At 34.7% G+C, this 25,220-nt stretch overlaps 1 long non-coding RNA gene and 1 pseudogene across 1 annotated transcript in view; both read left to right on the plus strand.

Moving 5' to 3' along the window:
• Positions 1-25,220, plus strand: part of LOC148107859 (uncharacterized) — a 213,007-nt gene that overhangs the window by 173,536 nt on the left and 14,251 nt on the right. The gene's annotated exons all lie outside the window — the stretch shown is intronic.
• Positions 9,646-10,200, plus strand: LOC123799545 (actin-related protein 2/3 complex subunit 3 pseudogene; annotated as a pseudogene).

Below are 25,220 nucleotides of genomic sequence, written 5' to 3' on the forward strand. Positions count from 1 at the left end.
TATGAAGCCAATTTTATTAACAACTATAATTTAGCTATAATATTTGGAAAGAGTAATACAATTATAATGTTTAATGTAATGAGGACATAGTAAGCAGTCATTAGATTACTGTAAGAGAATGCAAATTCATGAACTTTTATAGAAAACAATTTAGCAATGTGTAACAATATGTATCAATACACTTTTTCCATAATTGTATCTTTAATCCAGAAGTTCCCCTTTTATGGCTATATTCTATGAAAAACATTGCACATAAATGGACAAACACCTTCCTATAAGACTTATTTATATTAATCAAATGTAAGAAATTATTCAAAAATTGGAGAAAATTTAAATATGTATGTCTCTGAACATCTAGCTTTCGACAAGTGCTTTACATCAGATTCACACGCCTGCCTGTAACAAATATAAGCTTTGGGAAAGAATCAAACAAGCAAACTGTTTGAAGGCACTGGAAAGCACACAAATGCAAACAAAAACTACAAGTGAAACAGCTCTTAAATGAGGGAAACACAGGAGGTTAGATCGACATTGATCTGACTTTTCCCTGAAGGAACTCGGCCATCCACGAGTCTAATGAGGAATAGAGCTCAAGAAGAAAGGGGCAAACTTAATGGACTGAGGACTGAGAGGTCAGACTTTCCACATGGATGAAAATGTCAGAAGATTAATGGAAACTCTAAAATAATGTATAAAATAAAAATTCCAAACCTGGGAGCACCTGACAGTCTCAGTCAGTAGAACATATGAATCTTGATCTTGGGGTCGTGAGTTTGAGTCCCAAATTTAGGATAGAGTTTACTTTAAGAAAAAAAAATTGAACTCGGGCCACCTGAATGACTCATTCAGTTAAGTGTCTGATTCTTGACTGTGGCTCCGTGAGATCCAGCCCCACGTCAGGATTCCTGCTGAGCGTGTAGCCTGCTTAAGATTCTCTCTCCCACACCCTCTGCCCCTCTCTTCTGCTCCCTCAGCCCTGGGCTTGGGCTCTGTCTCTAAAAAAATAAAATAAAAATAAATTTAAAAAAATAAAAGATAAAAAAAAATTGAACTCCTTTAAAAGGAATTCTACCTAAAAAACACAATACTCAAAAATTTCGATGGTTGGACTTGATAGGAGATTGGAAAATGCAGAGTAAAAGGTCTGTGAACTCAAGGACAGGACAATAGAAATTATCCAAATTGATTTACAAACAGTAGATTGGAAATATTGAGAACAACAACCTGGTCATGGTATTAAGCCATCTAACATATGTCTGAATGAAATAGTGGATGATATTAGAGAAAAAACTAGGACAGTCAACATTAAAGAAACAATGGCTGATAATTCTATATATTCCATAAAATATTAAATATAAATGTAAAATATTAAATCCACAGATTCAAGAAGCTCAGCAAACATTAATTAGGATTAAAACAGAGAAAACCATAGCTAGACACATGATAGTCAAAATGCTGAAATACAAAAAGAGTGATAAAATCTTGAAATCGACCATAGTAAAATGGCATTCTTCATGTAAATAATGATAAAATATTGGCTTTTGGCAGTGAAAAATATTTGTCAAAATGTTTGCCTTAAGGAATTTTAAAGATAGACCGTGTACTTAATATACTTGTAAACCTTGGTAAGATGATTTCCAGGTAGAAGGTTGAAAGTATCAGACAGGACATTCTGGTTAAAAAAGAAAATGAGAGGCATCTGGGTGGCTCAATCCGTTAAGTGTCTGCCTTCAGCTTAGGTCATGATCCCAGGGATCCAGTCCCACATTGGGCTCCTAACTGAGCGGAGAGCCTGCTTCTCCCTCTGCCTGCTGCTCCCACTGCGTGTGCTCTCTCTCTCTGACAAATAAATATATAAAATCTTTAAAAAGAAAAGAAAAGATTTCTCATCCCACTCTTCCCATCTAATCTTCTTCCTGCTCTTAGAAATTTGGGGGCCTGGTAGCATTTTTTACTTTTTTTTTATTATGTTTAGTTAGCCACCATGTAGTATATCGTTAGTTTTTGTTGTAGTGGTCAGTGATTCATTAGTTGCGTATAACACCCAGTACTCATCACAACACGGGGCCTCCTTAATACCCATCACCCAGTTACCCCTTTCCCCCATCCCCCTCCCTTCTGAAACCCTCAGTTTGTTTTCCAGAGTCCATAATCTCTCATGGTTTGTCTCCCTCTCCTTCAGTTTTCTCTCCCTTCCCCTATGGTAGCATTTTTTAAATTTGAAAGGTTTCAGCCCCCTCTCATCCGTGCTAATGGAGCTTTGCTAGTATGACACTCTTAAAATATGGGGTTTCTACTTACCAAATAATAGTTCACTCCACTTAACAAAAAACATCCCCACAGTTCTCTTGAGACAAGCTTATATCTCTATGTCAGCATAACAGGCTGCTGTGAGACCTCCTTTAAGATTTTTAGGAGAGAGAGAGAGTGTGTGTGTCTGTGTGTTTGCGCATGTGCAAGCGAGCACGTGCGCCTACAATGCAAAGCTTTAAGTCTTTAAGGTTCTTAACAAAGACTCTTATCACCACGTTTCATTTGATCTTTGGCATTAAGCCTCTTTTCATTTTGAAGCACTTATGTCCAATATTAGTGTTAATTTTGAACACTTGGTAATTTGGAACCCTTTATCACTTGGAACCTTTGTTACTTTGAGAGAGAAAAGTGTTTAGAAACCAATATCTAGGTATTGGCTTTGCTCCTCCCTGCCAAGGGGTCAGCGTTTGGGATGTTCTCAGCAGGTAGAGCTGGGATGAGCTGGCGGAAGCAGGGAGAGGATGAATCATGAGCACAATATATATGTTAACAATGGTATTTGGCTTAAGTAAATGGGGAGTCAGTAAAGAATTTTCATTAGGGTAGTAAACTAATTTGTAGTTTAGAAAAATTACTCTGGCAATACTGTCATGGGTGTACGGAATGTACAAAATATATAAATTATTTAAATATAACTATAATCAAAACATAGGTTTTCTTGTACTAAGTTCCACATATCTGCCATGTGTACCTCTGTAAGAGACATGGTTTATATACATTTAAGTTCTCTAATATGACTAAGTCCTTAAACGTATTATTCCATTGAAGCAAAAGGAAAATAATGATATAGTGTATGTTTATAATATATAATAGAGGCTTCAGGTAAATCACGCACCAACACACACACGCGCATGTGCACGTTGATTTTGTGAGTTTGAGGAGTGGTGATTAGCCCTACATGCAAAACCGCAAAGTGGATAGCTACGTTCAAGAAACTGGTATCAACTCCGGAAATGCTGAAGAAATCGTTTTCAGGGAACTGGCGGCCCATTGACTGAGCTGCTTACACACATTTGCCTACAGAATCAGTTGTTGAATGTTGAAAAGCTAATGTGGCAAATCACAGCTACTTTTCTACATTTTTATGATTGTTTGTTCGTCTTCCCTAAATTATATTAGAGGCAATAAAAATTGATTCTAAGTAAAGTCATTATCCTTTTAAATGAGAGTTACATAGCTCAGGCGTTAAGATATTTGCAAGACAAGGCAATTGTTTTAAAAAGGTGCACTTTTTACTAAATAAAGCTAAAAGAGAAATTGCATATAGCCTCAAAACTGCAATAAGCTAATATCTCCCTAGAAGTGAGTAAGTACATGGGAAAAATGAAATTTATTTTTATAGTAATTTTGCTAATTATTGAATGCTTATAAAAATAAATATTTGATGCTTCTAAAAATAGCAAGAAAATAAACTAATTTTTACTTACCAATTCAAATAAGAAATGGAACAATGCAGTTTACCTACAGAAAAAAATCACTGTTCTGATTTGTATATATTATCCATAAATAATAAATCTTATACTAATAGACATTCAAGGAACAAAGCATTCCAGTGTTGCACACACAATGCTAAAGTGGGCTGCATTCCTAATCCTGAGCTCAGACTCTAAAATCTTTTATAATTGGCTGCAGGCAAACCTGCCCATCTGCCCAAATTTTGCCAAAAATGGAGAACATATATATATTCCAAATAGAGAATATATGTATATATTCCAAATAGAGACACTATTTTTATCTTCCAAGGCTATTTGCTGTACAATCATCCTTGAAAAGATTAGCCGGAACAAAAGGCTGTCAGTGCCTGTGATCCCAGAACATGAAGAAATGTGACTGACACGTGCTGTATCGTGTCCCAGTATATAAGAAGTACTCATGGCGTGGTAATTATTGGTTTCACTATAATATCAAGCATGAGGTTCAGTTATGGAAATCCACTTCATCTGAGATAATAACCATGCTGAAATATTATAGGTTGTCTTGTTATTATCATTTAAGGTTGAGATCATTAACCCAATTTAAAACATAGCCAAACACGGTATAAAATTAATTTCAAATCAAACAACAAAATTTAGGGGCGCCTGGGCGGCTCAGTCAGTTAAATGTCTGACTCTTGGTTTCGGCTCAGGTCCTGACCTCATGGGTCGTGAGATCGAGCCCCACTTGGGACTCTGCACTCTGGGGAATCTGCTTGAAGATCATCCCTCTCCCTTTGCCCCTCCCCCTACTTGCATGCTCTCTCTCTCTCTCAAATAAATAAATACATCTTTAAAAAAATTCAATAAGCATTTTTCTCTTTCTGAATGTGCATTTTTCTTTAAAACCAGGTACTTTTGTTGACAGATAGTTAAATCCAAGATCTATCTTAACTCTGAAGACCTTTGAACATAACCTGGAAATGACAGAATGAAGGCACACACAATGGATAAGAAAATATGAAAACTAAAGCAAAGCTCCAGAGATATCTGAAACAACCTTCCTTTATTCAGATAAAATTACTAAATGGTTAGCTCAAATAACTCTAGTTACATTATTTTAACTGGGTCATCAGAGGGCAGGAGAAATAAACTTCTCTCTATCAAATTCAACCTTGTGAAAATAATCTCAGTAACACAATCTAAATGCTCAGAATTTGGGGTTTCAATAAAACTAGAGTGAGACAGTTCCCTTTCTGAACATATATGCATTATTATACTTAGGCCCCCTTTTTTCTCTGATGAAATCACCCTTTTAAAGCTTTATATCCTCTCCTTTGCTGCCCCCATCAATAGATTTATTGATGTCAGTTAACTGGCTACTCAGTCCTGTCCTTGCACACACCCATTCTTTATGCCCATAGAATCAGTTATAAAGCAAAAATTTCAGTTTATGAACCACAGTTTGCTAGATAGTTTGAGTGGGCTTTGAGTGCTCTGAGTGGATCACCCTGAAGATGACACAGTATCCAGTAATTACATAAGAGCAAAGGAACTGGTAGAAATGGTTGACCTTATCATATCCTTTTTAGTTAGCCACATGGTATCCCCACAGGAAAAGTAAGGAGATTGGACATGCAGAAAGTCTGGGTTATAGTTCAAACTTCTTGTGGTGGCTTTAGTGGATATATCTCTTAAATCCTTAAGAAGAAGGGCATGTTATAAATTATGTGTTTTAGCTTTCACTGCTATATCAAAATACCATAAACTGGGTGATTTATAAACGACAAACACTTATTTCTCACGTTTGTGGAGGCTGGGAAGCACATGATCGAGGGCTGGCAGATTGGTATCTGGTGGGCTCCTGCTTCCGGTTCCGAGACAGCTCTCTTATCACTGAGTCCTTACTAGGCAGAAAGGGAGAACGGAGCTCTTTAGAGTCTCTTTTATAAGGGCACTAATCTCATTTGAGTGCTCCACCCTCGGATCTAATCACCTCCCAAAGGCCCCACCTCCAAATATCATTTGCTGGGGATTAGATTTCAACCTAGGAATTTGTGGGGGACACAAACATTCAGTCTACAGTACGTCGTTTACTGACATATTCTTACTTAGTAGAATGCGTGGCTTATCCTCTGTATTCTGTAACTGTTTTAGGATTTGAGTTGAGTAGAACTGAGGCAAAGTCAAAGAACTTCACTAAGATCGGTATCTGTAGTCCCTGATCTCCCGTTGTAGGTAAATGATTGTAATTATCTGACATGATATGCTTTAAAAATAAGTTAAGTAATGATTTTGGGGTATATCTTTATGTGTATGTGTGAATAAAACCTAGATTTATCAGTTAACATATATGATACCTTAATCAGGAATCTGTAGAGGTAACAAAAATTATATATCATAAGTCATTAAGCAGTGCAAATTAAAAACAAGATGAGATACCATTGCATGCCCATTATAATGGCTAAAATTAAAAGATTGGTCATCCAAAATGTTGGCAAGGATGCAGGGCAAATACATCTTGCCTAGATTATGTATGGGAATGAAAAATGCAGCAACCACTTCAGAAAACTGTCAGTTTCATAAAAATTTAAGATATACTTTTTAACCAAACCATTGTAATCCTAGGTATAGACAAATAGAAACATTTGTCCAAACAGAGAACTTATATCAATGTCAATAGCAACTCTATTTGTGATAACAAAAACTAGAAACAATACTGATATCCATCAACAAGTAAATGTTTTACACAAAATATGAGATATCCATATAATCAAATACTATTGGACAATAAAGAGAAAAAACAAAGTTGCTAATATATGCACCATGATATTTGATTCTCAAAATCATTAAGTTGATGGAAGAAATCAGACAGAAATAAACATGCACACAATCAGAAAATAAATGTATAATTTTATTTATAACAAATTTAAACTATCATGGTATAAAGCAGAGTCATAGTTCTTTAAAGAACAAGGGTGGAGTGAAAGCTGGACTACAAAGAAACACAGTGGACATTGTGCGTTTTGGGATGTGCCATTGGGGAATTTCAATTTTCAGAAATCTGTCATGTCCAAACATCCTGTAATAATAGGAAAAATTTACATACATTATACTTAGTATCACATTTAACTTTACAGGAAACAAACAAACAAAAAGAAACAAATAGGAAAACTCTGTATGAACTAAAAACTAGAACAAGTCCTTATTGTACCCCCACTTTGGGGCAGAAAGGTCTTTATAAATAATCAAACTGTAAACCCTTGAATAAAAGGAATTAAAATGGACTACGTAAGAATGAATATTGTTTATGGCAAAAGTTACCAGGCAAGTAGGTGGCATAGAACTTTTGCTTCCTGTTGTGATGGTGATAAGAATTACATCTATCCTTCTACTGTAAACACGTATAAAACTGTAAGGCAATTGTTTTCAGGGTGGAACCACAGTTAACACTGAAATGTGATACTTGAGTGAAAGGAAATCCATACTTACATTGGACTCCTGCCTAGTGGTAACTTCGTAGTAATGACATAAGGAAGTAGAGTCTAAGAAGAAAGCAGTGTTCTTGCTGAACAAAAGGGGGACATATTGAAGTTTGAGCTGCTGTCGTGGATAGTGTTTGTGAGGTAATGTACCAGGGAAGAATGAGCTGTAGGGTGAAAGGACCAGAGGTCTGAGTGGAGTTCACCTACAAAACTTATCTAAGTGTGTAGTTGCATATAACCAGAGCAAGACTGAAAGGTCAAGTAAAGAGCAGGTGTCCTGACACTAAGAGCTCAAGAGAACTATCAGAGATCACTAAGACGTGGGAACGTTGGTGATCTACCTTAAAAGGAGTATAAAGATCTCACTGTGATCCCTGGGTTTATAATTGATAATCCAGAAATGATATAACTTTGGAGTAGAAATTACATCCTAGTGTAAGAACATTATGAGAATAAATTTTACTTAACACACTGTGAAGCCAAGTTTGACAAGACCAAGACAACTTGCAGGCAGTAATTTAGATGCCTGCCAGAATAAAACACAATATTCCTTAAAGGAAGATGACATGTTTTGGGCTCCTTGTAACTTGTCTCCTACAATATCCAGCATTTTATAACAACACACAACAAAACATTAGACTTGTACTTAAAATCAAAGGAAGGGGAGACATTCAATGGAAATTGAATGTAATATGTTACAGATATTGCAGGTGCAGACAAGGAGTTAATTAGCTATCCAAAATATAAATGTATCTTGGAGGCATTGTGAGTTTGGTTCCAGAACACCACAATAATAGAAATATCAGAATAAAGCCAGTCAAATGAATTTTTTGGTTGCCAGTAGAGGGTCTCACCTCGATGTTGATGGCTGCTGACTGATCAGAGTGGTGGTTGCTGAAGACGGGGTTGGGTATGGCAATTTTTAATGTAACACTGAAGTTTGCTCCATTGGTTGACTCTTCCTTTCATGAATGATTTCTCTGTAGCATGCAATGCTCTTTGATAGCATTTTGCACACAGAACTTCAAAATCAGAGTCAGTATTCTCAAATTCTGTCAATGCTTTATCAACCAAGTGTATGTAGTATTCTAAGTTCTTTGTTGTCATTTCAACAATCTTCACAACATCTTCACTGGGAGTAAATTTCATCTCAAGAAATCACCTTCTTGCTCATTTATAAGAAGCAAATCTTCATCTATTGAAGTTTTATCATGAGCTATATCATGAGTTTGTCACATCTTCAGGCTCCACTTCAAGTTCTAGTTCTCTTGCCATTTCTACCATATGACTCCACTGAGTGGAGTCCACTGAGTCTTGAACCCCTCAAAGTCATCCATGATGGTTGGAATTAACTTATTCCAAACTCTTGTTCATGTTGATCTTTTGACCACTTTTCATGAATCACAAGTGTTCTTAGTGACATCTAGAATGGTGAATTCTTCCCATGTTTATACTTTGCTCAGATCCATCAAAAGGATCACTGTCTATGTAAGCTATAACCTTTCTACATGCATTTCTTAAATAATAACATGTGAATGTCGAAATTATTCTTTGATCCAGGGGCTGCAGAATGGATGTTATATTAGCAGGCATGAAAACAATGTTAATTTCATTGTACATCTCCATCAGAACTCTTGATTTGACTAGGTGCTTTGTCAATGAGCAGTGATATTTTGAAAAAATATTTTTTGTTTTTTTTGTTAGTTTGTTTTCTCAGCACTAGGTCTCAACAGTGGGCTTGAAATATTCAGTAAACCATGTTTACTACAAACTGTTGGCAGCAATGCGCTGCCATCCAGGCATTGCTGTTCCGTTTATACAGCACAGGCAGAATAGATGTACTGTAATTCTTAAGAGCCCCAGAATTTTTAGAATTGTCGATGAGCACTGGCTTTAACTGAAAGTCACCAGCTACATAGTCCCTAACAGGAGAGTTAGCCTCTCCTTTCAAGTTTGGAAATCAGGTACTGATTTCTCTTATGTAGCTATGGAAGTCCTAAATGGCATCTTCTTCCCATAGAAGGCTGTTTCATCTATGTTGAAACTCTGTTGTTTAGTGTAACCACCTTCATTAATTACCTTAATTTATCAAAAAGATAACTTTATGATTCATGTAATAATTGAAACAATGTATTGGATGATTATAGCATGTGGATGAGGGGAATGAATGACAGCTTTACCAAAGGGGATGGGAAGGAAAATTTTAGACTACTATGTTATAAGATTTCTATACTACACATGAAGCAATACATGTGGAAAATGTTGCTAAATTAGTTAAAATATATGATATATGCTATAGGATTACCACTAAAATTATTTTTAAAGAAATATAATTTAGACTTCTGCTTACCCCCCACCCCTACCCCCTCTGGACCAGAAGCACTGTGCTCTAACACCAACCTACTCAACTAGGTTGAAGCCCAGCTGGCACCAAAATGCCGGCTTACCACTCTTCTCTCATGAACTCTGACACCAAACTCATTGGAAACATGGCACTATTGCCTAACATAGGTCAGTTCAAAGGCCCTGCCCCTAGAGAGACAAAAAATACAGCTATTGTAAATGAGGCCAATCTGTTATTTCAAGGCCAATGTTTTCTTCAAGAACTATGAGATTAAGAATGAAGCTGATAGAACCTTGATATATATATAACTCTCTACATTTCTGAGTGCTAAAACAAAACAAAACAAAAACAAAATAAAACTCCAAAAAGTGCAATTCCAAAAGACAAAGTGAGAAAGAAATGTATATATGGGGAATCACTAATGTTCCCATTCCTAGAGAGCCTAATTTTCCACTTACAGCAATTGATACTAAACCTGCAAACAAGAAGATGAGATGATGGGGGCCTACTTACAGAAACAGATAAGAGACTGGACTGACTTTGTGAGAAAGTTTTTCACCCTCAGAATGTTAAACCCAGCAAGTGCTGGACTTGTTTTATGAAGAGACAGTTCATGAACAAGAGTGCCTCAGGACCTGGACAGTAAAAGGAGCCGGGGCAGACACTGTTTGCACAGCGACAGCAGCATTTTATAGCAAGATGCACACAGTTCTTTCCCTTTATTTGATAAAGTTTTATACAGAAGAGAGCATGTCTTCACTTAAAGAAATCTTTACCAAGAATTTGGGTTGGGGAGGGAAGAGTGGGTTGTCAAAGTGTGATTTTAAATTTCCTGCAGTTTGAAGCTGGTGCTTAATAACAGTAAGTAATAATAAAGAAATTTCTAACATTAAAAAGCAGAAATATAATTTATACTTTAAAGGGGAAATAAATTAAATGAAAATGTCCAATTAAAAACAGATAAAAACAGGAGAAACGGAATAACAAAGTTATTTAAAAAAACCCAAATCAATGAGTATAAAACATTGTAAACATGAGAGATAGTAATCCAACTATATCAGTACTTAATTTAAATGTGACTTGACTAAATACACCAATTAAAAGACAGGAATCATCAGAGCAGATTAGAAAATAGTACCCAACTCTATTTTGTCTGCAAGGAACACCCTTTAAATATAAAGACTGACCTAGGTTAAAAGTAAGGAGATGGTGGAAGACATACCATGCTACAACTAATAATAATAAAAAATAATAATAGTATCTGGAATAGCCTTTTTAATTTCAGACAAAACAGATTTGAGAAAAGAAAGGTTATCAGGGATAAAGAGGGGCATTGTGTAATGATAAAGGAGTCAATTCTTCAAGTTAAAACAGAACTCTTTCATGTGTATGTACCTAACAAGAAAGCACCAAGACACAGGAGGCAAAAACTGACAGACCTGAAAGGAAATATAGACAAATCTACTATTATAGAGACACGAAATCCACTCTGTTAGTAATTAATATATCATGTAGTCAGAAAATTGATAAAGATATAAATTGCCTGAACAGAGCTATCAATTAAATTGATCTAATTGTCATTTATACAATACTCCTTCCAACTGTAGCAAAATACGCATGCTTCTTAAATTCGTATGGGACATCCATCAAAGTAGACTACATAAGGGGTCATTCAACACCCTTAGTGCATTTAAAAGAATAATGTTAAGGGTTGAAAAGATATGATGAAGCTCTAACCCCTGGAACCTCTGAATTTGACCTTATTTGGAAATAGTGATATGCAGATGCAATCAAGTCAAGATGAGGACATTAGGGTGAGCCCTAATCTAATATAACTGGTGTCCTTGTAAAAAGGGAACAAGATAGGGACATATAGGGAGTAAACAGCCATGTGAAGATGAAGGCAGAGATGGCAGTTATGTTACCACAAGCCAAAGGACACCAGGGGCTGCGGGAGGCTGGGAGGTGTAAGGGAGACTCCTTGCCTTGAGTCTTAAAAGGGAGCATGGCTTGGCTTTGAACTTCTAGCCTCCCAAAATGTGAATGAATAATTTTTTGTTGTTTAAAGCCATTTAGATTGTGGTACCTTGTTAAAGCAGCCCTAGGAAACAAATACAAATGGAAATCATACAAGGTGTGTTCTCTGGCCACCATGGAATTAGACTAGAAAGTAAGAAGAGAAGGACTGCCAGAATATACACAAATATCTGGAAATTCAATGATACATTTCTAAATAACCCAAGGATCAAAGAAGAAGTCTCAATAGAAATTTAAAAAGTATATTTTGAACTAAATGAAAATGAATACACAACTTATCAGAATCTGTGGAATGAGGTAAAAGCTTTGTTTCAGAGAGAAATCTTTTCCTTTAAATGAATACTTAAGAAAATAAAGATGGAATGCATAAATCAATAACCTAAGTTTCCATCACAGGAAAGTAGAAAAAGAAGGGCAATTTAAGTAGGAAGAACAAGATACTAAAATTGGAGGAAAAATCAATGAAATTTAAAACAAGACAACCATAGAGAAAATCAACAAAATGTCAAACTAGTTCCTGGAGAAGATCAATAATATTGATAAATCTGTACTCAAGTTAACCAATTGGGAAAAGGAGAAGAGAGAGACAGAAAGTCAAGAGAGAGAGTGAAGAAAAAACAAGACAAAACACAGATTATCACAAATGAAAAGGGGTCATCACTAATGACCCCACAGACATGAAAACAATAATAAAAGAATGTTTTCTGTAAATATATACCTACACATTTGTAATTTAGATGAAATGGAACAATTCTTGAAAGACACAAACTACCAAAACTCAAATAAGGGAAAATAGATAACCAGAAAGATCCTACATCTATCACAGTAATTGAATAAAAAAATTAATAACCTTCCAATAAAGAAAGTACAAAGCACAGATGGCTTGACAAGCAAATTCCACTAAATATTTAAATAAGAAATCATTCTAATTGTCCATACTTTGTTCCAGAAGATAGAAGCAACAGGATCATGTCTTACCTTGTTCTTATGAGGTCAGAATTAACCTAATCCAAAATCAGATTAAAAAAATAAATTTCAAAAGCGAAAATCTAAAGACCAATATCTCTAATAAATATAATTGCATAAATTCTTAACCAATATTACCATATCAAATCCAGTAATATAGAGAAATAATTATATACCACAACCAAGTTGGTAATTCCAGATATGGAAGGCAGGTTTCACATTCAAAAATCAATTAATGTAATCTACCACATCAAAAAGTTAAGAAAAAAAGCATTTAATTTTATTATGTTTTAATTTCAATTCTAGTATAGTTAATATACAATGTTATTTTATTTTCAGGTATACAGTATAGTGATTCAACACTTCCATACATTACTCAGTGCTCATCATGAGTGTCCTCTTCAGTTCCACATGTTTTTGAGTTTTGCATAAAGTTGATAGTTAATTGTCTTGAATTTTTGTCATTCAACATTATGTTCATGAGATTCATCATGATTTTGCTTAAAGCTATTCTTGGTTTTCATTCTACTTCTGATGGATATTAAATTTGAAACTTTCACAGACAGAGCTGCTATGGAAATTATGCATCTGGTTTCTTTGAGGAGTACATTGCTAAACCTTCATCTTTATTGGATAATGTCAAATTCTTTTCCAATGCGCATGCCAATTTATACTCCCACCCACAGGGTATAAGTGTTTTCGTTGCTCTGTTTCAGCAGTACTAAATTGTGTTTGTTTGTTTGTTTTTTACTAATCGTGAGTTGTTAAGTGTTATCTCTGGTTTTAATTATTCCCTTAATCTCTAATAGAGTATATTTTTATAGTTTGAAAGAAGATAAAGAAAAATCATGATTATATAAATTGACAAGCACTTGGAAAAAATCCATCATCTGTTCTTGATAAAAACTCTCAGAAAACTAGGAAGACTGAAGAAGTTCCTCAACTTGGTAAGGAACATACACAACAAAACAAAACTTAACGGCTAGCATCATAATTCAATGTGAGAAACTGGATGCTTTTCTTCCAAGGGGAGGATATCCTCTCTCCCTACTTGTATTCAACCTCATACTGGAGGTCCTAGCTAATATAATAAGAAAAGCAAAGGAAAGCTGTACATATTAGGATGGAAGAAATAAAATCATCTTTGTTTGCATCTAGCAGGGATCCTATACTGGAATAAAGGACATGAGATAAAAACTAAAGAAATATGAATAATGTATAGACTTCAGTTAATAATAATGTATCAATATTGGTTCATGCAGTATGACAAATGTATCACAGTAATGTAAGATGTTAATAAAGGAAACTGGGCAACAGATATATGGAAACCTTCTCTGCACATCTTTGTAATTTTTCTGTAAATCTAAAACTCTTCTAAAATAAAAATTTTGTTTAAAACATTTTAGGAAAAATATATGGTATGCAGTGCTTTATTTAAAAAGACCAGGCAAAATCAATACTTAATCTTTTTATTGAACACAGCTGTGTGTTTCTGTGCACACCTACTTGTGTGTATGTGTGTTTAAATGTGGAAAAAATTATTCTGAAAGATAGACAAAAACGCACGGATGCATTTATTTGTATAGAACATTTGGGATTGAGGATATGATTTAAATCCCATCTTTATATTATCTGTAATATTTCAAAATGTATAAGGAAAATTATACACTTAAGGCATGGATTACTTAAGGCGTTATTTCTTTGAAAAAATAAAGGGCCAGGGTACTTAGAACCAAACTCTGTGGGCATAAACTGCCACACCATTCTCTATTAGCGGTGTGGTTTGGAACAATTCTTGAATAACCGTTCCCTCCTACGAAAAAATACAAGCACTTATATTTACCTTAATATTGCAGCAGTTCCTTTACTTTGCAACCTTAATCTCCTCCCGAGAAGTCTGCACACGTAAAATTATTTCTCAGATCTCAATGCTCTCTCAAATTACTTTCTGATTGGGTCATCTATAGCAGAACAATGAATTCACCATCTTAAGGTGATGGCTGGTAGGTGTAGAAGTTGAGGTGAGAGTTTAGTTGGAAAACTTAAAAGTAACTTTAGACCCCAAGTAATGTTTCTCAGAATTGATACAATTCCCTAGTGCATAGTTTGAGAACTTAGTCTCTAAGGCAAAATCAGATTGCTTTGTAAGAATAAACAATCTCAGCCATTATGTAAGTATATTGTATACTTATATACAACTATCCAGAGTATATTGTAATTGAACATTATATACAAAGTCTCTGTTTTGCATATTTTTCTTATGTAAATTATTCCTCTATAAATGATATCTGTCTAGTCACACATATCTGGGTGTATCACATATATAATGTGTTAAAGGCTTATTAAGTAGACCAAAACACAAATCTCAGGAAGTGTTGCATGTAGTTTTTGTCAAGTTACTGAAAGTTTCCCTTTTAGTTCCCTGAGAAATCCTAAGAGTACTGCTTCCAACAAAGGGGCTATAGAAATCCAATACCATCACAGAGGATTTTGGAAAATGGCTCAAGAGCTTTGAATATTTGTGTTAGATTCATTCACCATCTAAATCTTGAGAGGGCTGGAATAGAGCAGCTCTAAAACCTATTCTTATGCATTCTCCGTGAAAGAAGATTCCAGAATTGAAGTAGGCATCACTAAGAATGTCCTTCAAATAGGGTCAAAAGATATTGAAGAAGCAGGGCTTATGTTTCAATTCTTGGGACACCATGAGTTCTTGACTTTGGTCAGTTGCAACTTGCCAGTTGCACCTGGCCCAGGTCCTGACCAAAATCAAGATAATGTAACATCTGTTAGCTGAATAGCCAATCCTGTATCAGATAGTTTAACTCTGTCTGCACCACTCAAAATTGTTTCAAAACAAGTTATGTAACCTGTGGTTTTGCCTTTGAATTTCAGTCAACTATGTGCTTCCCAGATTGTATCCCTCGCACCCTAAATAAATGTTTTTAGTTGCTTTTCAGCCTCCTCTTAGTCAATCTCTGATTCCAAAAGATATAAAGTGTTACATTAATTAAACAAGGAATCCATTAGACTGAGGTGGTGCTCTATATAAGCAAACCAAAATGTAAGCCTGTAAATGTCTCAAGGTTCTAAAATCAAAACACTAAGGATAACCAATCATAAATAGCCAACTCGTCTTTAAGCTATGGCCAATCAAATACTTTCTTTCGTTGCATGGTTTTTGTTTTTTTCTTAATTATGTCTTTCCCCAGTCTCCTTGTAGGTGGAGCATTCCTAAACACTTCCAGCTTGGCATGGCCCAATTTCAATAGATTTTTGTTCAAATAAACTCTTAACATTTCTAATATGCTGCAGTTTATCTTTTTAATTTTATCTTTTTTTTTTCTTGCCTTGGTGTATCTGTTAACAGTTCACAGGACAAAAAGAAAAGAAGGGGACTTCCCCAAACAGCAATACTATCATTCCTCAAATCACACACCTCAGCTTCAAAATGATGCTGAAGATCCAAATTTCTTTACTCCAAGTTCAAGGCTTTACCAAGCATGTTGCAGGTTGGATTGTTATGACTTGAGTCATCAATGGTCCTCAGAGATTCTAGAATAACCATGAAAGCAAAATCCTGTGAAGATTTATATAGATCACAGGACTCTCTCTTTTCTCCAAGCAGGGAAGGATAGAAATATTTGCTGTCCATGCTTTTCTGGCAGGCAGTGCTCTTCATGTCACGTTTAGCAAGCAGAACCTGATGTTCTGATTATCTCAAGATTTCTGAAGCTCAAACCAACAACTTCATTTTGAGAGTCCTAAGTTGCGTAATACTATAATACCAGAAGGAAATGTAGACCAGTATTAACTTCATAAAATGCCAAGAATGAGAAATGTGAGTGATAAGTAGAAACTAAAAGAATGAATTAAACTAATTAGGAGAAGATATGGAAATTCTATAGACAGATATATGTAGGGAGACAAAGAATTCTCCGTAGGTAATTCTTAGATCACTAGTAATAGATGTGAGTGTTAGCATATTATAAAGTGTTTGTGCTTACTTTAGTATTTGATTGTCTCTATTCAGTATGCACCAATATACCTTACAGCTAGAAACTAATAGGGTCATACAATATTCCTGATTTTAGGATAATAGAATGTACAACCCTTGCTGAAAATTGCTGTGAAAGATAGACAGATGAAGCCAACATGATCTTGCATACTTTCAAGGCCGGCTGTCAAAATCTTTATTTACCCCTTTATGATATCTCTGGATATCAACTGTCTCCCAAAACAGTTCTCAAGGTGTGGGTGTTCTTTAAAACTACTTCAAATTATTTCAGTGTTTTCTCCTGAATTCTCCTAAGGCAGAGGGAAAACCAGAGTCTAATTTATAACTCTGAAGACCGGGACCTAATTTATAACTCTGAAGTTCGCTGGAGATTTTGAGACAGTAGTCTCAGCTCACTGGCTACTGAATGAAAGGTCCTTTTTTATTTTTTAGAAACAAACATTATATTACAGTCGTGTTTAGCCCAGCTGGGGAAGCCTAATGTAGCTTGAAATAAGTTTTATTATGAAGTAATGATTCTGAGTTGGAATGCCTAGTCTTGCTGGCCAGGGGTGTTTACAGAGCCTAGCACCATCTTGGGAGAAAAAAATTGAAATAAAGGCATGTATTGTAAGGGATTGTAAATAACGGCTTCAGCTGCAACCACAGGGTTTGGCTTAATTTGTTTGCAGCTCTTTCTGTGTGGTACTATCCCTTCCTCTGCACTGCTAACTTGAGCTTCTTTGGTTTCCATAGTGATACCCCCAGGGAATGTCTTTTCTACTTGGTGTTTGGCTTCTGATTGTTGATTTCTGGTCTTAACTCTGTGTCATAAGCCCATTTTATGCTGAATATCACTGAAAGGTATTAGAGAATCCATTTGAAGAATCGGTTTGTCAGCCTTCTCTTTTTCCCCCAAACTGGATAACGCTTGAGCTTCTAAAATGTAACAATTCTCCTAAAGGAATCAGAATAAATCCTTAAGAGCAAACAGTCTCAGATACTTTCCAAATAAATGCTAAAAAAGTACATTTAACTTGACATTTTAAAATCACCTCAAAAGCAATGAAAAAACAAATCTGAATATAATGATTAGCTAAACTTTTAAATTAGGGATTGCTGATGAGTTTACTATATAATTTAAAATAGTATTTAAAAAAATAATGTTGGGGTGCCTGGGTGGTTCAGTTGGTTAAGCATCAGACTCTTGGTTTTGGCTCAGGTCATGATCTCAGGGTTGTGGGATCAAGCCCCATGATGAGCTCTGCACTCAGCGTGGAGTCTGCTTCAGATTCTCTCTCTCTCTCCCTCCCACTCACTCTGTCTCTCCCTCTCTCTGTCTCAAATAAATAAGTAAAATATTTAAAAACAATAGTGTTAATAAGTTTTAGAGACGAAAATTAGCATATGAACTATTGTGTGAGACACTATGGGTACTGCATGGAATAGAATGGAATGGACTAGAAGTTAACAGTTTGCCATCTAGTCCTAAGATTTAATCAGATGCTGTGTGACCTTGGGCAAATCAGTTCATCTTTCTGGGTAAATACTTTCTTAACAGCATTTTAATGAGTGCTCTAACATATTACATGTATTTGATAGGCACTAGCATTTTCCCTATTTTTAAATGAGAAAACTGAGGCACAGAGGGTCTAAGTGATATAAACAGGATCACACAATTAGTAGGAGAATTAATCCTATTATTCAGCTTTTAAACAAGTCCAAAATCAGCACCTGCTCTCTTAACCAAGATAGGGTATGTCATTTGAACCAAATAATCTACATATTTGGAAAAGTAGACTGAGGTTAAGTAACTCACTGAGGGACACTTAACTAGTTGGTAGCATCATTAAGACCTATATCTTGTGTTCTTTTCTCAAATACAACAAAACTATAAAAATGTCTATATTTTTATGACTCAACTACACTTTGTTCTTTCAGGAAGAGAAGTTAATAAAAGCAAATGTGATAAACTCTCACAAAAAATAAGTATAAAATTTGTAATGTGCACTTCAGATTTTCTCAAACAACTTGAAAATATTAATGAGGAAATCTTATTCTCAGTGTTTATTGTCAATAGTGTTGATTGTTCATTTAGGATAAAGAGTATATAAAAAAATCAACCCTTTGCTTATAAGAATTAATGTGAGTTACTAAATGGTAATCTTATGTATTTACAGATGCATCACACAGCTCTTGTGCCCTGTCCTCCTCCCCACCCCCATCCCCACAAGATTCCACAGTATTTGCCTTTTTCTTTGGCCATTTTTGTTGTAACCAGCTTCATTCAGCTGTGACCCCATCTTGCCTCAGCTGAACCTCCTTTTTCGGTCCCAGCTTATTTCAGAAGCTTTAGTCTAGGAGAGGCATCTTTTGGGAACTGCTGACATTCACACGTCTATAATTTGGAAAGGCAGTACTTGTCCAGTGGGGGAATGATGCTCATCTGTGGTGGAATCATCTCACCAAATAAACTTCATGCATATGATTCTTTGACTTGATTTCCTCTTTGTGAGGAAATCCAAGCATATACATGTGGTTAGAGGGTCTAGATGCTTTTTTTTTTTTTTTTTATGAATTTGCCCTCAATTCTACCTATATCAGGAAGGGAACATGCTATAGTTTCAAAGTTTGTATGGACAGTTTTATCCTTGAATGAGTTTAATTCTAAAGGTCTTTACAAATAATCAGTTGAAAGTACTGTTTGTCAAACTCTTTATAATTTTTTGATGCTGTGCATTTATTTTATATATAGACATACACACACACACCATTTTTAAAACATATCAAGACATATAAAATATAAGTTAAATATGTATCAAAATATAATTACTCAATTTTACAACATATATATCTGTGTACATATCATGCATACACAGAGTATATAATAACATATTTTATACATGGAAAATAATGCCTTAGAGTTTGTTAAACCTATTCTTTTGAGACTATATTACATCAAAAATTAAGGATGCCATGATACCAGTCAATGGGTTTTATAAACAGTTTCTTCCATATTTGTTTCAGGGCTGAGCAATATCCAGATCTCATGGCCTTGCTTCCAGACATTTGTGGGCCCTTTCGTCTGCTGAATGGTTTTCAGGGCATCTCTCTTTTGGTGACTAAAGGCAGATGAGAAAGGCCTCATGCTTACTGTTCAAAGCTAAGATGGTAATGTTCAGAGTTAGAGGTACTGAAAAGCAGGCAATGATCTATCTCTCTTTATTCCTCTTCTCAAAGAAGAAAGTGAGAGTCCATGATAACCTACAAACAATTTTAATTTTCCTGATTTTGCACATTGAAAGCCTGGTTTCTCCCTATTATTTAATATTGAATTATTTAAATATTCTAATGATTTAAATATGAAGAAGAGTATGAATAATTTCTAAAGAAATGTGCCTAAAGCACAAGATATTTAGAGATCTCATGTTCACTGTTTTTGAAGATAAGCAGACTCTTGGTAAATGTATACTGATTATGGTAGAACTTCAATAATATTAATATTAATGACAGTAATTAGCATAACAAAAATAGTACGACATTTTAAGAACATTTATGGGACATAACACTATACTAAGCTTTCATATAAACTCTTAACATCTAATTTCTAATTAATCCTCACACATCCTATTTGTTATATTCCCTGTTTTTATGTTATTATCCCTGTTTTGAACACTATATTATGTACTTGGCATCCTTACAAAATTCTAATATTGAATTTCTAGGGATTGCATATACACTATCCGTTAGGCGTATTATTACCATTGTTCTCAAAATGAGAAAAATGAAGCATAAAAGATTAAATTGTATGCCTAAAGTCATATAGCTAGTGATGTAAGCATGATGGAAGGCGGGTGGTCCGACTACAGACTACAGCATTATGCACTGAATTACAGGGATCAGGACTATTTGTGTCACTTCTTAAGAAGTTTACACTGTTACATTTTGGGTAATGGAATCTTGGGCTTAGGACAGAATTGTTTTCCCAAGGGTCTCCCAAAAAAATTGCACACCAAATGCAGATAGTGATAGAAATTCATGATTGTTTTTATTTTGTGTTCTTTGCTTTTTGCATTTCCAAATTCTCTATAACGAACATGCAATAAAACCAATCACTGGAATATATCTAAGTGTCAGGCGCCTGGGTGGCTCAGTCGGGTGGGCGTCCAACTCTTAATTTCAGCTTAGGTCATGATCTCAAGGTGGTGGGATCAAGCCCCAAGTGGGGCTCCCTGCCCAGGGGAGAGTCTGCTTCTGTCCTTCTCCCCCTGCCCCTGCCCCTGCTTGACCACGGTCTCTCTCTCTGAAATGAATAAACAAATCTTTAAAAAAATAATGTATTTAAGTATCATGGAGCTATGGTAAAAATCTAACCTATAAAATAAATCTGCAAAATACACCACAGTTAAAGTTTGCATCCTTGTGATCATATTTTAATTATAATTTTTATAATACATAAATTGCTATGTTATACATGCCAACCAATTGTGTATGTGTTGATGGAATATTAAAATACTAAACTTATGAATTTAATGTTTGCCATACTATTTAATTTTATTATGAAAATTATTTGATCTACAACCTTTTGCTGTTATTTTTCTGTCATAATTGACATCTCATATTGTAAAAGTTATCAACAAAATGGTATGTTTAAATTTTATAACACAATTATATATGCAATGGTTATTTAAATGCCTCTAAAACAAAATCTCTTATTATATACAATAATTTTTATATATTTATAAATCTATTTATAAATCTCTTTTGACAAAGTTATGTAAATGAATGTGGTATACTTACATCTTAAGAACATATTTTGATCTTAATAATGATTAAAAGACTGTCGAGAATTTTTTTACACCATGAAGTCCTAGTGGTATCTTTCCCTTATGAATTAATGATGCATATATTAACTATTTCATTTTCCCCCAATTATTTAACTGTGGATAGGAGAAAATCTCAAAGTACATATCCCTTCAGTTCAGTTCAATTAGTATAATCATTTTTATTTTTAGCTAACTGAAGTACTTTTTATATAAAGTTTCCATTGCAATATGTGGCAAGATTTACATGTCAATTCAGTTAGCATTCTTTCTACCATCTTTGGGTTCTATCTATACCCCATTGTGCAGGGTTGTGGCAGAAATATGGCTTAGATGGTCTATGTGTCTCCTTGCTGGTACCTAGTTTTATGTCTCCAGGTTTTGGTCAGTAAATGTTACTGCTTCATCCCTCTCTGCCTTACCTCTATGTCTATCCAGGCCAGTTCATTTTTTCAAGTGGCTTATATGTTTCTCTTTGGCTACTAGAAACTCAGTGAGGCTATTTATGGGGCTTCACAACTTACTCAACACATAAGAAATTATTACACTACTTTCTGATCATTGTTGGGAAAAGTAGGACTTCTGCAAGCCCATTTTCAAATTCATCTGCCTAAAGATATTACTTAGCCATTTTTAACTGGCTCCATGATATACTGCACTAAAAAAATGTGAGACCATTTTACAGACCTGGGACACACACATGCAGAGATTTATGATCTCTCCTTTTAGTTCCTTAAATTCAATCTGGGGATTCTGCTTGTCATACTAACATTGGGCCAGTAGAAATAATTGTCACCATGACTTATTGCTGGAATAATGCAGCATATATATGAAATGAATTAATTATTTAACTAACATATAGACATATAACACTTTCTTTATATTCTTTCCCATTTAATGAGATATAGGCATCTTCTATCCTTAAATGTTTTGTCATATAGCATCATCAAAAGCATAGCAAGGATAAGACTAAGTTTCTTTGAAATGACATCGATAAGGTGAAATCATATGAAAATGTGTTTTCTTGACTGATAAGCCAGAGTTTTATAATTTTTTGAATCAATGTATTAATGAATTTAATGTACCAACCTTAAAATTTCAGGGATTTAAATATATAACTTTTTTTCTCATTCTATCACAAATTAATGACTATGTTTCTAATGAGATGTTTGAGTCCCTCGATATGAAACAGTGCAATTTCAAGATGTTTAAAGCTAAAAGGGCAGAATAGTTCATTATCTGATAAAGTAGACTGAAGAATGGCAGCAAGAATTCAGTGTATGAAATAAAAGCGATTATACTTACTGAAAGGTTTAAATTATATTCATAAAATAATAGCCTCTGAGCTTAGTTATAACCCATGAAAGGGAACTAAGGATCATGTGTGCCACTATGGATTAAAAGAATTATCCAGTGCTGGATAATGTGTGATTTGTAAAAACAGTGTGTGTATTCAGACTTCTGTATGATGCTCTAAGTTTCAAGACTGTATTTTCTCTTATGCCTAAGTGGGAGAAAAATGCAGTGAACAGCTAAAGAAATAATCAAAAGTCCTTCTACATGATTAAACCGAAAAAGAGAATCCCTTATTTATAAGTCTTTAGAGATGAATGCTAAAAGGGAATATGATCACCAAAGGAATGGAGTGGATGAATATCAAATGCTCCAATCCCTAGCCATTAGTATGTGAGAGAATCCTTTGAGGCAGTGTAAAAATGAAGACAGATCAAAATAAAATAAAACAACTGTCCTAAAACACAAAAGATTGAGTGAGGGTGAACGAAAAATGGATTCAATTAAATTTAAGCTATATTTGAAGTGGGTATTTAAGAAATGAGCCTTTTTAGATTGTCATAAAAAGGTAGTGATGTTTGAAGTTCAATCTGAAGTGTGTGTCTGTCTACATCTACTCACATGTACATACATGCACACATACTCCATTTGCACATTACCTGGACTTTAATTACTGTGATTACTATTAAGTTTGGTGAATATGCACCATATTTGTTTTGTGTAGTTTTATCAGTTTTGTGTTTCTTTGCTTCTGCTCTCTTGCCTTCTCTTAGATTATCAAAACTTTCCATGATTTCCCCCCTTTCTTTGTTGCGATACATTCTTTTACTATCCTTTTAATGGTAACCCTACAGAGTAGCATATACATTCTTGACTTCCTATTTTCTGATAGAAAGAATTTAGTTTACCATCTCTAGTCTGCTCAAATACTAGAACCTTTAAAATGCATTAACCACTATTTTGAATCATTTTGTCATGCATTTTAATTTTCTATACATAATTTAAATTTTAAAAGACATTACACTTGTGTTGTACAGACAAGTTATATGTATGCACTGATGTACTGTTTATGTTGTTCTTGGTTACTATTTGAAATCAATTTCCATCTTTTACTACAGAGCTACTGGCGGCACATTCTCTCTGTATTGGTTTATCTGAAAACATCTTTATTTTACCTTCCTCTCTGAAGGATACATTCTCTAGGTATACAATTCTAGGTTGGCAGTTACATTCTTTCTGCAGTTTAAAAATGTCATTACATTTCCTTTCATCTTTCCTCATTTCTATTAAAATGTCATCTGCCAATCTTATTCTTTGTTTTATTGAAAGCATTGTGTTTTATTTCTCTAGTGGCTTTTGGATTTTTTCCCCCTCGTTTTTGGTTTTCAGCATTTATTCTATAATGTGATTAGAAGAGGTTATGTTTGGATTTATTGTTTGTGCTTTGCTGTACATTGGACCTGTGGATTGGTATTTTCTCTTTTCTCTGTATCCCCCATGTCTATTAAACTCTGGTCTGTTCTTTTCTTTTTATTGCATCTCTATTCCTCTGTCTCTCTCTCTCTCTCTCTCTCTCTCTCTCTCTCTCTCTCTCTCCATGTACCCATGTTTCATCTTGTGTATTTTCTATTAATCTATATTGAATTTTATTAATTTAGTTCTGTTGTATCCAATATATAAACATGTATAATATTAATTTCAGACACTGCATTTTTTTCAATTCCATAAAGTTCATTTTATTATTTTTAAAAATAAAATCTCTAGTGAAACTCTGTATCTTTACATTGATATTCTCCTTTGTTCTTATGTTGTGTTTAACATGTTCATCGAAGTTAAAGTCTTTTTCTCCAGTATCTGAATCATATATTCTTCGCTTTTTCTTTTGTTTGCAAATCATGTATGTCTGCTTCTTTACATGTCTATTGTTTTTTATTGTATATTGAACATTGTGTACAAAAAAACTATAGTGGCACCAACTGATGTTATCTTTTCCTTGAGGCAAATCAGGAGATTTTAACAACCCCATTCTGATCAGAAACTAAAGTGAAACTCCTTTAAATTGCAGACTTAGTATACCTCAATCTATGTAGAATTTTCCTCCTGCTCTGGGGTGATACCTCTTCTAGAAATGTGTTTGTGAGTGTGGTGGGTCACCCGAAAACATGTGAAAAACCCAACCCAGAGATCCCACCTCACACTATCACTGCAAACAGATTCAAGATCAGGAAAAAAAAAATCAGTGGCCATCCATGGTGTGGTTGATGTGGACTCACTTCCCAGCAGGATCTTGTTTCCTGTGCGTTGGGAATCTATGAGAGATTTAACTCGATCTAGAAGCTTTTAAATCCTATCCCATGTTTCCTGAAAAGCCCTGAACTCACCACGAGTTTTGGAATTGTTTGCGGCCTCTCTAGTTTCCAACTTTCACTCCAGCCCCAAATGTTCGCTGGGTTTTTTGTTTGTTTGTTTTTGCTTTTGTTTTGCTTCTAGGAGACTCTAACACAGAAGACCAGGTTCTTACCCCACAGTGATTTGGAAAATGTGTCCTCA

This window comes from Ursus americanus, chromosome 24, assembly GCF_024610735.1.
Source record: "Ursus americanus isolate L20-20 chromosome 24, mUrsAme1.1.p, whole genome shotgun sequence".
NCBI lineage: Eukaryota > Metazoa > Chordata > Mammalia > Carnivora > Ursidae > Ursus > Ursus americanus.